This window comes from Microtus pennsylvanicus, chromosome 5 (genome assembly GCF_037038515.1).
Source record: "Microtus pennsylvanicus isolate mMicPen1 chromosome 5, mMicPen1.hap1, whole genome shotgun sequence".
In the NCBI taxonomy this organism is placed as follows: Eukaryota; Metazoa; Chordata; class Mammalia; order Rodentia; family Cricetidae; genus Microtus; species Microtus pennsylvanicus.
In genome coordinates, this window is record NC_134583.1 from 109,887,981 (window position 1) to 109,900,498 (window position 12,518).

At 42.8% G+C, this 12,518-nt stretch overlaps 1 protein-coding gene across 2 annotated transcripts in view; it reads left to right on the plus strand.

Annotated features, from left to right (window-relative positions):
* Window positions 1-556: 556 nt before the first annotated feature.
* The window catches only part of Il33 (interleukin 33), a 40,148-nt gene continuing 28,186 nt past the window's right edge, over window positions 557-12,518 (plus strand). The window contains exon 1 of one of the 2 annotated variants that reach the window (XM_075973821.1): window positions 557-1,014. The gene's annotated coding sequence lies outside the window, so the exon portion shown is untranslated. The remainder of the gene's footprint in view (window positions 1,015-12,518) is intronic. The other variant, XM_075973822.1, reaches the window with a different exon arrangement.

A 12,518-nucleotide genomic window follows, 5' to 3' on the forward strand; every position in this document is an offset into this window, starting at 1 on the left:
TCTGTTCCTGGTACTGCTTAGTGAATGAGGGAAAGGTATATGGGTCCCTTGGAAAGGACAAGGAGGTTGGCTTTCCTTCAACTCCAGATCAGTTTCTTTATGCAAGAAGGTAAACATTACTTATCCCTAGAAACATGTCTTTATTTTTTTTTCTTCAAGCTAGCTTGTTTGGTCTGTGTTGGAACCACAGATCTATATTGTCTAATGACAGCTTTACAGCCTAGGAAATAATCGCCTTAGTCTAGCTCGCCTGAAGGATTTTTCTTTTCTCCTGTATGGATTCTTCAAATGGCTGGTGTTTGCTTTCTTTCCTATTATCATAATCGTTATCATTGCCAGTTAATTGCTGTGGTCAGAGTATGGAGGCAGATCAGCTAAGCTGAGATTCGTGGAGCTCTGAGACCTTTTTTTTTTTTGTAGATAAGCTGCATATTTCTGATAATGTAACACTTAGGAGTTTAACTTAGAAGTTTGGAATTCATGAGCCAAACTGTGATGGGTGGGGGCAGAGAAAGAATTGGGGCATGAAGATGGGAGGCGGGGTGCGTGTGAGATAACTCTGGCATGAGGTCTGGAAGAAGGGGGGAGAGAGAAAGGGGGAACACATAAAATCCATTGTGGGCAATTCAAACTTAAAATCAAGGCAGAGAAGAATGCAGATGTGGTAACCTTGTAGTTCTAGCCCTAGAAGCCAAGGCAGGAATATCCTGAATCAAAGGCCAGCCAAGGTTAGATAGCATGACCTTGTCCCTCTCTGCCCTCCCTGACCCCCACATACAAATCAACATGAAAAGAAAAGGCAGAAATCAGTGAATCATAGATGTTGACAACAATAATGCTATTAGCTTTTTGAAAAGAAGTGAGAAAAATTGGCCCAGCTCCTGCCTCCCACATCTCCGTTCGAAGACTACCTGGTTCTCTGCCAAATCCTGGGTAATGAAAAGAGCGTGCGTTGCTCTGCACGGAGGAGAAACTGCAGCTGCTCGAGAGAGAAATCGGGACAAGATCACCAAGGTAAGACGGAGACCAAAATCGTGCGAAGGTTTTAGTCAGGTTTTGCAAAGAGAAACCTTAGGAACTATGGAGCTCTCCCTCCCTCCCTAATTCTGGGAGAGAAGTCGTTGCTAAGAGAAGTAAAGCCCATGAGAGATAGCCACTACTAACTCATGAACACCGTCTGCTTTCCTTCTGGTGAGTTTTACAATTATTGACAAATTGTCTGACTGGATAATGTTAGCATTTAAATCCCTTCCCACTGTGAAACTTTCCCAAGCAAGATGATAATTCGACTTCCTGCTTTTATGTTCAGCAATTGCTTGCAAATGGCTCTCAGTAAAAGGACGATCACGGGAAAATTGTGAATACAGAATTGGGAGAGGGGGCACGTAAGGAACTGATTACCTAAATGGATTCATTTTAAAAACTTACCCATTCTGCTACCGTTCACCTAAGAGACTCTCTTCTGAAGGCTGCTTGTCCTTTATGCTCCTGACAATCTTTCCTCATACTTTTCTCTACCTCCCTGTACGTGGGTGGTCTTCAACCTTCCTGGTGCTCTGATCCTTTAAAACAGTTGTGGTGGCCCCCAACCATAAAATTATTTCATTGCCACTTCATAACTGTAATTTTGCTACTGTTTTGGCTTGTAATGTACATATCTGATATGCAGAATGTCTGATATATGACCTTTGTGAAAGGGTTGTTCGACCCTCCCAAAGGGGTCGCAACCCATAGGTTGAGAAACTGATCTAGATGCATGTCTGCCCTTCAGATTGTTTTAGTAAGGAACACAGCCTGCCATGCCCTACACTGTGGTCACACGGGAGCCAGAGACTGCATATGGCTGCCTTCCCCAGCTGCAGTTGCTTTCCACATGTGCCTGCTTCCTGGCCTCATCCTTGCTTGATGCTGTGGTCCAGGGCTGGGTCCAAGACCCTGGACAGCTGCTTTTCATGTTTGTCTTCAACGCTCCCCTTCTGGTTTCCTCCCAGATGATACACAGTTCTACATTTCAAACATCTCAGATCCCCCTAATTTCTCAGACTTAGGGGCCCCTGAAACTTATCTCACAGTGAGCAAGTTCCCTTAAACAGTTAATAAACATGCCATGCAGATTGCACTGGCTCTCTGGCTCAAATTTCACATCCACCCCACCACCACCCTTTTCTCTGAGAGGTTCTGCCATCTCCCATGCAAAGGTGAGCTCTGATTTCCTCAGCGACCTAAATGCTGTTTCTTTGGATCTCTGTTAACTTACGGCGTATACTTTACATTGCAGAAAAAAAAACAATTCCATGCTCAACTTTAACTTTCATGCACAGAATGAAATAGGGTTGGGAGTGAATTTGAAACAGTAAATAATGAGGATTTCTCTTCAGCGTCTGCCAAGGTTTACAGGAAAAGAGGTTTATGAGATGCATCCAGGAATTGTCTAGTGTCACATTCAATCCAGACATCGAGTCAAAAGGAAGCGGTATAAAAGCAGTGCTGTGAGGAGATAAATATGTAATTGGGACTAGTTCTGCTGAGGAAGTCCAATAATGAGTATTTTGTTTCGTTTTTTAACAACCTGAGTATTGACATGTTTGCAAACTCTGTGAGGTGAGTCCAAAGGTAGGGGGCAGAATTTCCCCTCCAAGCACCAGTTTGCTGAAGGGACAGTTAGATACTATAAGGTCACATGTGAACTCCATCAGTAGTGGAATGGAAGTGTAATTCTGTGGAACAACACAAAAAGATGCTTGGTTCACAGACATCAGGAAATTGTGCTAAAACTGCTTGCCTCATCAGTTCCTTACCACGTCTCTGGTGTTGGTGTCTGGGTCAAAGGGAGCATCTTTTTTGTTTATTTTCTGGTGCTCTGACTTAATGCCAAGGCTTTGGACACAGTGGGTAAACACCCTACCGCTGAACTATCTCTCCAGCCTATGACAGGCACTTGGGTACTTGTTTTTCTGTCGGCGCTTTAAACCGCCGCGTTTTAGCCAGCAAATGTGGTTCCACAGTTACCAACTTGTGCCAGCAAATGTGGTTCCACAATTACCAACTTGTTGCTCTAGTAGCAGCTGGGCCACTCAGGCTGCTGTCTAGTGGAAATTCTGTTCCCACAGGCACCGACTAAGTCACTGCTGCCAAATATAGCTTTTAATTAAATCTTTATTGTTCTATTTATTTTATTAATAATTATTGACTTGGGAGTCAAAGGCTGGGGTGAAAACCTGCTAGCTCAGAGAGGCTGAGTAGCAACTAGCTGACTTCTCTCTAAAAGAGAGCTTCCTTCTGCTTTGTCAAAACGAAAGAACTCATGCTAACTAAGTCCCTCCCTACTACTTCCTATGCATTTCTTTATTATCTTATAGATACCCTCTATGATTACTTTCTGTCAACTAGTTGCTAACCCAGTCTCCTGACACAAAGTAGATTTTATTTAACTAACCCCAAGGCAAACTCGGGGTTCACAGTATGATTGAATACCCCACAAAAGGCATATCTAAGCAAACATCTCATACAGGGCAGGCAGGTCTCACGATGAGAAGGGACCAATGGGTGTGGGAAGTTTACTCTACCTTCTTCTTGCTGCAGACTCCCAGCAATACTGCTTTTGACACTGGTAGGTTATACCCCTGAGGTTTTTTAACCTTTTGTTTAGGGAAACATGCAATGTAATATAATAGAAACGCACACACACAGCTTCTGGTGGCAGCTTCAAGTCCATCTTCTAGCTACCTTTTCTTTTTTTATAATTTATTTTATTTTTTTGAAAAAGAAAACAAACTATCTTTTTTCATTTTACATACCAATACCAGTTCCCACTCCCTTTCCTCCTCCCATTCCTTCCACCTTCCCCCTACACAACCCCACTCAATCTTCAGAGAGGGTAAAACACATCGCTTCGGGGGAAGGCCCAAGGCCCTCCCTCCTATATCTAGGCTGAGCAAGGTATTCATCCAAAGAGAATGGGTTCCAAAAAAGAAAAAAAACAGTACAAGCATTAGGAATAAATCCTGGTGCCACTGCCAGTGGCCCTGCAATCTACCCCAGTCATACAACTGTCACCCACATTCAGAGGGTCTAGTTTGCTTCTATGCTGGTTTCTTCCCCATCCGGCTAGAGTTGGTGAGCTCTATCAGCTCAAGTAAACTGTTTCAGTGGGTGTCCCCATCATGGTCTTGACCATATTCTCCCTCCTCCCGCTCTTCAACTGCACTTTAGGAGTTCAGGCTAGTGCTCCACTGTGGGTCTCTGCCTCTGTACTCGTTCTATGGTGACATTTAAGATGTTCATGAATCTGACTACAGGGCAAGGCCAGTTGGGGCACCCCCTCCTCTGTTGCTTAGGGTTGTAGCTGGGGTCATTCCTTGTGGATTCCTGGGATTTTTTTCTAGTACCAGGTTTTGCATGGAACTAGAAAAAAATCATCCTGAGTGAGGTAACTCAGACCCAGAAAGATGAACATGGTATGTACTCACTCATAACTGGATACTAGCTGTAAAGCAAAGGATAAACTAGCCAATAGTTCATTACCCTAGAGAACCCAAGTAACAAGGTGAACCCTAAGAAAAACATACATAGATCCCCAGGAAAGGGGAAATAGATAAGATTGCCTGACAAAATTGGGAGCATGGAGGTGGGGGAAGAAGTAAGGGCAGAAGAGGAACAGGAGGGGAGAAGGGGAAGGGGGAGGAGAACTTGAGGCAATGGGATAGTTGAGATGGAGGAAGGACAGAGATGAGAGCAAGGAAAGAGATATTTTGATTGAGGGAACTCTTATGGGGCTAGCTATACTTGTTAGCTATATGAATTTGGATCTTTCTCAATATTCCTATATCTAATTTGCCCCCTCTGGTATGAAATGTGAAACAGCATAACACTATCAAATAAACATCATAAGAACCCTTCAAGAGAAGTTCTGTGATTGGCTCCACAGTTGGAAGTGATCGATCATCAGAGGTTACGATTCCACCTCTCAGCATCCACTGGATGTGAGATGACCTCAAGTTATTGCAGTACCTCTGTGACGTAAATGTTACCATCCTGATTTGTGAAAACCAGAAAGTGAGATTTGGAAAGACCATACTTAGCCCAAATGGCAAAGTTGGTAAATTTTAGGTCGGAGATTAAAACCCAAGGCTAAGTTTCATTAAGAAGAAAAAAAAGACAAAGAAGTAAGCATGCTTCTAAACCAATGTCATAGATGTCTCTAAGTGTCTCTGGGGAGAAATGCTTTTGGTTTCAAATTCCCATAGTTTTCTAATGTAAAACATTAGTGAAAAAACACTAGAGTCTTCAACATCTTTGGGGAGGGCTTAACCCACTGTTACCTGAGGGAGAAGTTTCCACCAACTACCATCCCTTCTTTTTCTCTTGCTATTCTTGTTGCTAGGAATTAGACAGGTTCACCCACAGAACTTCGTAGTTGTGTATGGCTACTCTGCTCAGTCTTAACCAGTTTTAGCTTGTTGACTTGTTAATGACAGATATTTTTTAAATGATATTTAAGTAAGCTATATTTTCTCGTGTGTGTGTGTGTGTGTGTGTATGTGTGTGTGTGTGTAGGTCACAGGACAACTCTGTATCATCTTTTCTCTCCTTCCACCTTTGTGTTGATTCTGGGGACTGAACTCAGGTCCTTGGACTTGCATACTAAATGCTCTAACCAACTGAGCTCTCTTGACAGCCCCACCCCCTTTTCCTTTTTAAAGAAAGTTTTGATGTATTGAGACAACGTCTCACAGTGTAGCCCAGGCTAGCTTGGAACCCCCCAGGCTCACTTGGAACTCATGGCAATCCTTCAGCCTCAGTCTCTCAAGTGTTAGGATTACAGGCATGAGCCACCACGCATGTTTTGTTTTGTTTTTCATAAAGGATGATATGCTTTTCATCACTTGTTCTCACTTGGAGCTTTTCAGAACCAAACATAACTTCTTCAAACCTAAATTTATTAGTTCAAGATTTCTCTTCCTTGGAGTTTTATTTTCTGTTATCTTTCATACATAATGTATATGACCAGTCCATGTTCATACCAATCATGTGTGTGCAAAAATGCTTTGCAGCCAGGTGTGGGATCATGCCTGTAATCAAAGCACTGGAGAGGCAGAAGCATACATAGCTCTGTAAGTTCTTCTCAGGTTTAAATAACAAGTTCCAGGCCAGTCAGGGCTCCATAGCAAGACCCTGTTTCAAAGCAGAAGCAAAAACACACTTCACCAGCTCTCTATATAATGTCTTCATATTGGCAAATTATTACTAGTAGTGCTAAGCTTTTATTAACACTAATTATCTCAAATATTTTTGAAAATTTCAGCCAGAGAAACTGGTACAGATATTGATTCTGACTTAGTGACAGTCTTCAGCTTCCTGTTTTTACTTCCTTAACAAAAAGTCCCTATTATTGGAATGAATAAATAGATTCTTTTTTTATTAAATAAAGCACATATTTTTTTTTTCTTCACTGACCTAAGAATATGTTTTGTGGAAAACAGAATTTTCATTATGTAGTAAACATATGATGCCTAGGCTGACCCTTGGGTTCATGATTCTCCTGCCTCAGCCCCCTCAAGTGCTAGGACTACAGGGACCATCATCTCCAGCTCAAAGCCTTGAAAAGTCATTTTGTCACTATCTGTCCCATGGGATGCCCACAATCATTATATATATATACACATTCTTGGTGAATATGCTGACTGGTATTTTACTATCCCATAATAACAAAGTGGTGCTGCCTATCACACAGGAATGGAACTTCTGCAACTACAGGTGAAGGTCCTTTCCCATTTGTTGGTCAGATAAGGGTGTGATGTCTATGCTTACACTCACTGGGATCTTTTGTTATGGTTGTAGCATCCTTTGTTGCTGTTTTGCTCTTGTTTCTTTTGAGATAGGGTCTTGCTTTGCAGCCCAGGATGGCCTGGAGCTCACTGTGTAGCCCGTGCTCACGTGAAACCCATGACACTCTTCCTGCCTCAGTCACTCAAGTGCAGGGTTTACAGGAATTATCCATCACACCTGGCTTAGACTCACTGTTGACTGCTAAAAATGAGGTTGCCATGAATAGTGTATATTTGAAAAGAGATTTTTTTTATCTCTGCAACTCTCAAAATTATCTGATTTATCTGAGAAATTCTAGTGATTGCATACACCGTGAATGTGTATGTGTGGTATGCACATACGTGAGGGGGGTACACGCACATGGAGGCCAGGGGTATCCTGCTCTGTCACTCTGCCTGATGCCCCGATTTAGCACCAAATTGTAACTGTTCTTAAAAACCCAGAGTCAGATATTAGGGGGTAAAACTGAGAGATCAGAGAAGCAGAGCACCGGGCCACTAGAGAGACCTCTTCTGAATTCATAGACCAAAGGGGTGATCCTGGGCTCAGACTGCCTTTCAGACTGAAGGAGCAGCGATCCTCAGAATGTAACTGTCTCCACCAAACCTCAGACTGCATCTCAAACAGCAACTGTCTCCACCAAACCTCAGACTGCCTTGAGCTCTTGTCTCCCCCTACCTTATATTCATTTCTCTGCCCAGCCATATCACTCCTGTCTCCCTAGTGCTGGGATTAAGGACATGTGATCCCAACTGCTGAGATCACGTTTGTGTGAGTTCTGTTTCTCTTTTAGACAAATTCAATCTCCGAGTAGCCCAGGGTGGCCTTGAACTAACACAGATCCCTCTGCCTCTGTCTCCTGAGTCCTAGAGTCCTAGGATTAAAGGTGTGTGCCACCACTCCTGGGCCTCTAGTGGCTTGGCGCTGCATTCTGATCTTCAGACAAGCTTTATTTGTTAAAACACAAACAAAATATCACTATACCCTGACACGAACCTAGAGTTACTCTGGCAGTCACAAGCCCCAGGAATTCTCCTACCTCTGTCCCCCATGGTGTTGGAGTTGCAGGAACAAGTGACCTCACTTGGCCTTTTCTTTGACTGCCAGGAATTCAAACTCAGTCCTCGCATGTTTGCACAACAGAGATCCTCACCTACTGAGCCATCTCTCCCACTTTGCTTTCGTTTTTAGTGGCTTCATGTCTACACCTAAGAAGGGCAGCTGAAGCCTTTGAAAGCTGCTCCAAGGATTCTGCCATAGCCTAATAGACACCTCAGCTATTCCCTTAAATATGATTAACTTTCAGTTCTTTAAAGTCAGAAAACTTAGTGTTTAATCAAGCATATAAGTAGCTCATTTTCGGACTAATAGAAAAGAGGGTTTTGTCTTTCCTGTCAACTATTTCCTATCATTAGTTCAGATAGTTCCCTTAATTTAAAATTTATTTTTAAGTTACTTAATTTTTGTTAACTGAATAATAATTCTTAAGAATTACTTTAATTTTTCTTATTGATTCTAACCATGAAAACCATGAGTGTAGAACCCATGTATTTTAGAATCTACTGACATTCTTGCTCCTTTAACGACAACAACAATAAACTGGTATTTTAATAATCTTTAACAAAGATACAGAATAAGCACAAAATTGAACCAATTGTTTGTTTAATGAACTGTCATGAACTCTACAGACCTATGTAATTTTATAACGACTACTGCACCCCAAATCTCCCCACTCACCCCTCTATTATTCCATCTCAGAGGTAACCATTATCAGATTTCCCGATGTCGTATATGGTCCTCTGTGCACAATGACGCTTCAGTCAATGACAGACCACAACAGTGATCCTATGCGATTATAGCGCCAATGTGGTACACGAGCCATCTCAGTTTGTGTTCTACACCCTACAATAGTTACACGGTGATGTACTGGGGATGTGTCCCCATCACTAAGCAATGTACAACAGTATTACATCTGCAGTTTTGAACAATGCGTCCTTTGCATCCTGCCTTTCCCTCAACATCATGTTTCTAAGATGCAGTTTTGTTTTTTGTTCAAGTAGCAGAAGCTTGTTTGTTTGTTTGTTCTTCGAGACAGGGTTTCTCAGTAGTTCTGGAGCCTGTCCTGGCACTAGCTCTTATAGACCAGGCTGGCCTCGAACTCACTGAGATCCACCTGCCTCTTCCTCCTGAGTGCTGGGATTAAAGGCGTGCACCACCACTGCTTGGTAGCAGAAGTTTTTAACTTCACATAACTGATTAGAATTCCCCTAAATAAATCCAGCACAGCAAATCTGGCAGAACATGAATGGACATATATGCTATTCCCTACTTAGACTGCTCACAGCGTTCCTGTGGACCTTCTGGTTAATGTTTTGGGCCTCAGTGTTGCGTGCATTTCTTCTGGGCCAGGACGGTACATTTGTCGAGCATTGTCGGGAAAGGCCACACTGCTTTCCACAGGCGGTGTGGCAATTTGTACTTCTACAGTCATACATAAAAATGCGAGCTCTACCCCACCCAAACTTGTCAATGCTTGTGGGTTTTTTTCCCTATCTATCTCATTTTACTTATTCTGATACCTTGCCTGAAAACATGTTCTGCCAGTCTGAGGAATATTGTTTGGTTCCCCACCCCCACCCCAGACTTGCATTAAACACACTTTAAAGAAAAGAAGAAAAAAAAGAAAAGAAAGTCTCCCCTAGAATTGAGTTTGGGGACAGAGCACTCCTGCACCTTGGCCTAGTTGCAAAGCAATGCTAATACGGGAAGAAAACATTAGTGAAAGAAGCTAGCTCGCACATTGCGCTTGTGTTTCAGAGGGAAACAGTTGATCCAAGCACTTTTAGAAATATTCTCCTGCTGGGTGTGGCAGCGGGGTTTTAATCCCAGCACTTGGGTGGGAACAGGAGGACTGAAAGTCACCCCGGGCCACATAGTGAGATCTTGTCATAACCCCTTGCTCAAATGTTCTGCTGGAGCAGGACTTTCTTTATAAAGAAGAGAGTTAGGAGGGCTGCAGGACCTCCATGGACATCCATGGTGAGTCCCAGGGAGGGCCCAGTTTCGGAGGTGGAGCAGAGATCAGGGACCTGAACCCACAGCGGTGATTCTTTGCGATGAACAGCTGCATGTAAAAATGTACAGATAAAGAGATTTACTGCGTGACTCACCGTGTCACACTGACGCTTCTATGACCTGATTTTCCATTTCTCACTACCTCTCCCTTCCCTCCCCCTTTATCTCTCTTAAATTGTAATTTGGTTCATTCTGGAGTAGGGAGGGAGAAAGCTGGGACCCGGGAGGCATGATGTGAAAGATACAAAAAGTTAAAAAAGAAGAGGGTTAATCTAATCCCACAATTAAAAAAAAAAAAAACAAGAACAATGAATGTTTAGACTTTTGAAGGTATTATATGTTAAGGAAATTTAGTTAGGGTTATTATCGAGTCATTACAAATCAACCATAATCTGCCCCACTAATTTTCACAGTTGCGATACTGTTGGGGTGATATGAAATTTATTTAATAAATGGTTGCTTTGTTTGCTTTACCACATTTGATGAAGCAAATCACACATGTGACACTTAAGCACCTCAAGCTGATTGGCTGGTTACAGAGTGAGTCCGCACAGCCAGCTAGCTTTCTCCCTCACACCCCATCAATGACAGCTTCACCTCTTGCTGGGCGTGTTATCCTCAGGATAGCAAGTTCAGGCACTGGGGTAGAGATGCCCGGTGTTTACAAACACTGGCTGAGTTGCAAAGGACCTGGGTTGGGTTCCCAGCACCCATACGACAAATCACAACTGTCTATAACTCAATTCCCTGGGGGATCTGGTCCCCACTTCTGGCTTCCACAGACACTGCATGCATGTGATGTATATGAATCTCAGGCACGGTGTGCATGTGGTACACATAAAACATATGCATTAAATGATAAATTCTTTCTTAAAAGCAGGCAAAGACCATTTTTGAACCTTGCTTTTAGTTAACTAGCCAGTACTGCAGTTGACTTCCTTTCTTGAAAACACACACATCAGAACACACACACATATTTGCTTTATTTTTGAAACAATGTCTCTCTATGTAACCCAGGCTGGTCATAATTCACTATGTAGCCCATGCTAGTATTGAACTTGTGGCAATCCTCTTGCCTAAACCTCTTGAGTGCTGGTCACAGATGTGAACTAATCTGCCTGGCTTGAAAACAGAGAAAGGCATATGATATATTTATATAAACTTTTTAAATGGTGTTGGCACATTTCCACCAGGGCAATTTTGCTATTGTATTTACTACTTTGAGCTTCCTTCTTTGGGTCTTAAATGCTAAAGTCTAGAATCTTCTTTCCTCATTTCTATAAACACATGCCTTCCCCTTTCACGGACTCCTCTTGCTGGTCCTTATTGTTCTCTAAGGTTGCCTTTAAATGATACCTACGAGTGAATAGGGTCTGTTCTAGAAACGTCTTGGAGCATCCTGTACGCCAAGAATGGAGTTAGTGATACTTTTACTGGCTCTAAATATAAGCCCGTGGTATCTAGAGAAAAACAAACTTCTTTTTTTTTAGTGTTTTGTGTCACTGAGAAATGCATTGGGCCCAAACAAGCCTGCTCCTTTACGAGAGAATCAGTTTAAAGAGACAGTATACTTTACTTTGAGGCCGAGCTTCCAAATCCAAAGTGTTGCAGCCTGGAAAATCTCATGCTTCCCTTCAAAAACAAACAACAAACCAGCCGATGGAAGTCAGGGCCCTGCCAGGAAAGCTATTCTTGTGAGAATCGGGAACTGTACATTCTGCAGAAACTTCGGTACCGTGTCCAGGCTCACATCAGTGAGCAACTTCTCATCCTCAGTTAAGCAATCTCTTTTGACTGTATTGCTGCTAGCTGCAGATGTCCTCAAACCTGGTAGGCTATCTGTACGGTACATTAGCTAAGAACAAGAAACGCTTTGTGGTGAGTGCGTATCTCTCTGCAAAGAAGTAGCAGAGTGATACATCTTGAAGTCACTGTTCCTTTTCCTTGTAAACTGTCTTCCTTGTGGGTCTTTGACGTAAACATTTTAGTCAGCGGGCCACACCAGTTCTAATGTGAGCTGAAGTAAAGCAAATCGGATTGCCCCTACCTCTGTTCACTGATCTGACTGATTCAAAAGCCACTCTACGGCTTGGCTCCCCTTTCCCTGTATATTTAGTTCTCAGCAAAGCCTTTGTATACACTGAGGTGTCTCCTGCCTGTTGTCTGTTGCCTTCCAGCCAATGTTGTGCCAAACTTTCTGTGCCTGAGCTTTAAACCTGTGTCTACGACCTTCCTCTCCTACCTTATACCTTCTTCCACACTAGAAGGAAACCCGTCAAGGCTTCACTCCCTACCACCGTGAACAGGGTGAGCAGCAGAGCACAGTCTTTCTAGAAACTAGCAATGTGGCCAACTATTAAATCCCATACACGAAATAAGAACGGTACCTAAAAAAAAAAGTCCTGATATATTAAACTGTAATGTTCCTCACATTTTGTTTTTTTCTTTGCTTTTGCTAAACATACTAAAGAAATACCAGGAGAACAGGAGCAAAATATTTCCAACAACTGATTGACTGCCCTTGGAGCTGAGTTCAACGACCTGAGTCCTGGCCCAGGTCCAGCAGACTCTAGCTCACTGTGTCGTGTGCCTCGTCAGCAAAACATGGTGTTCAG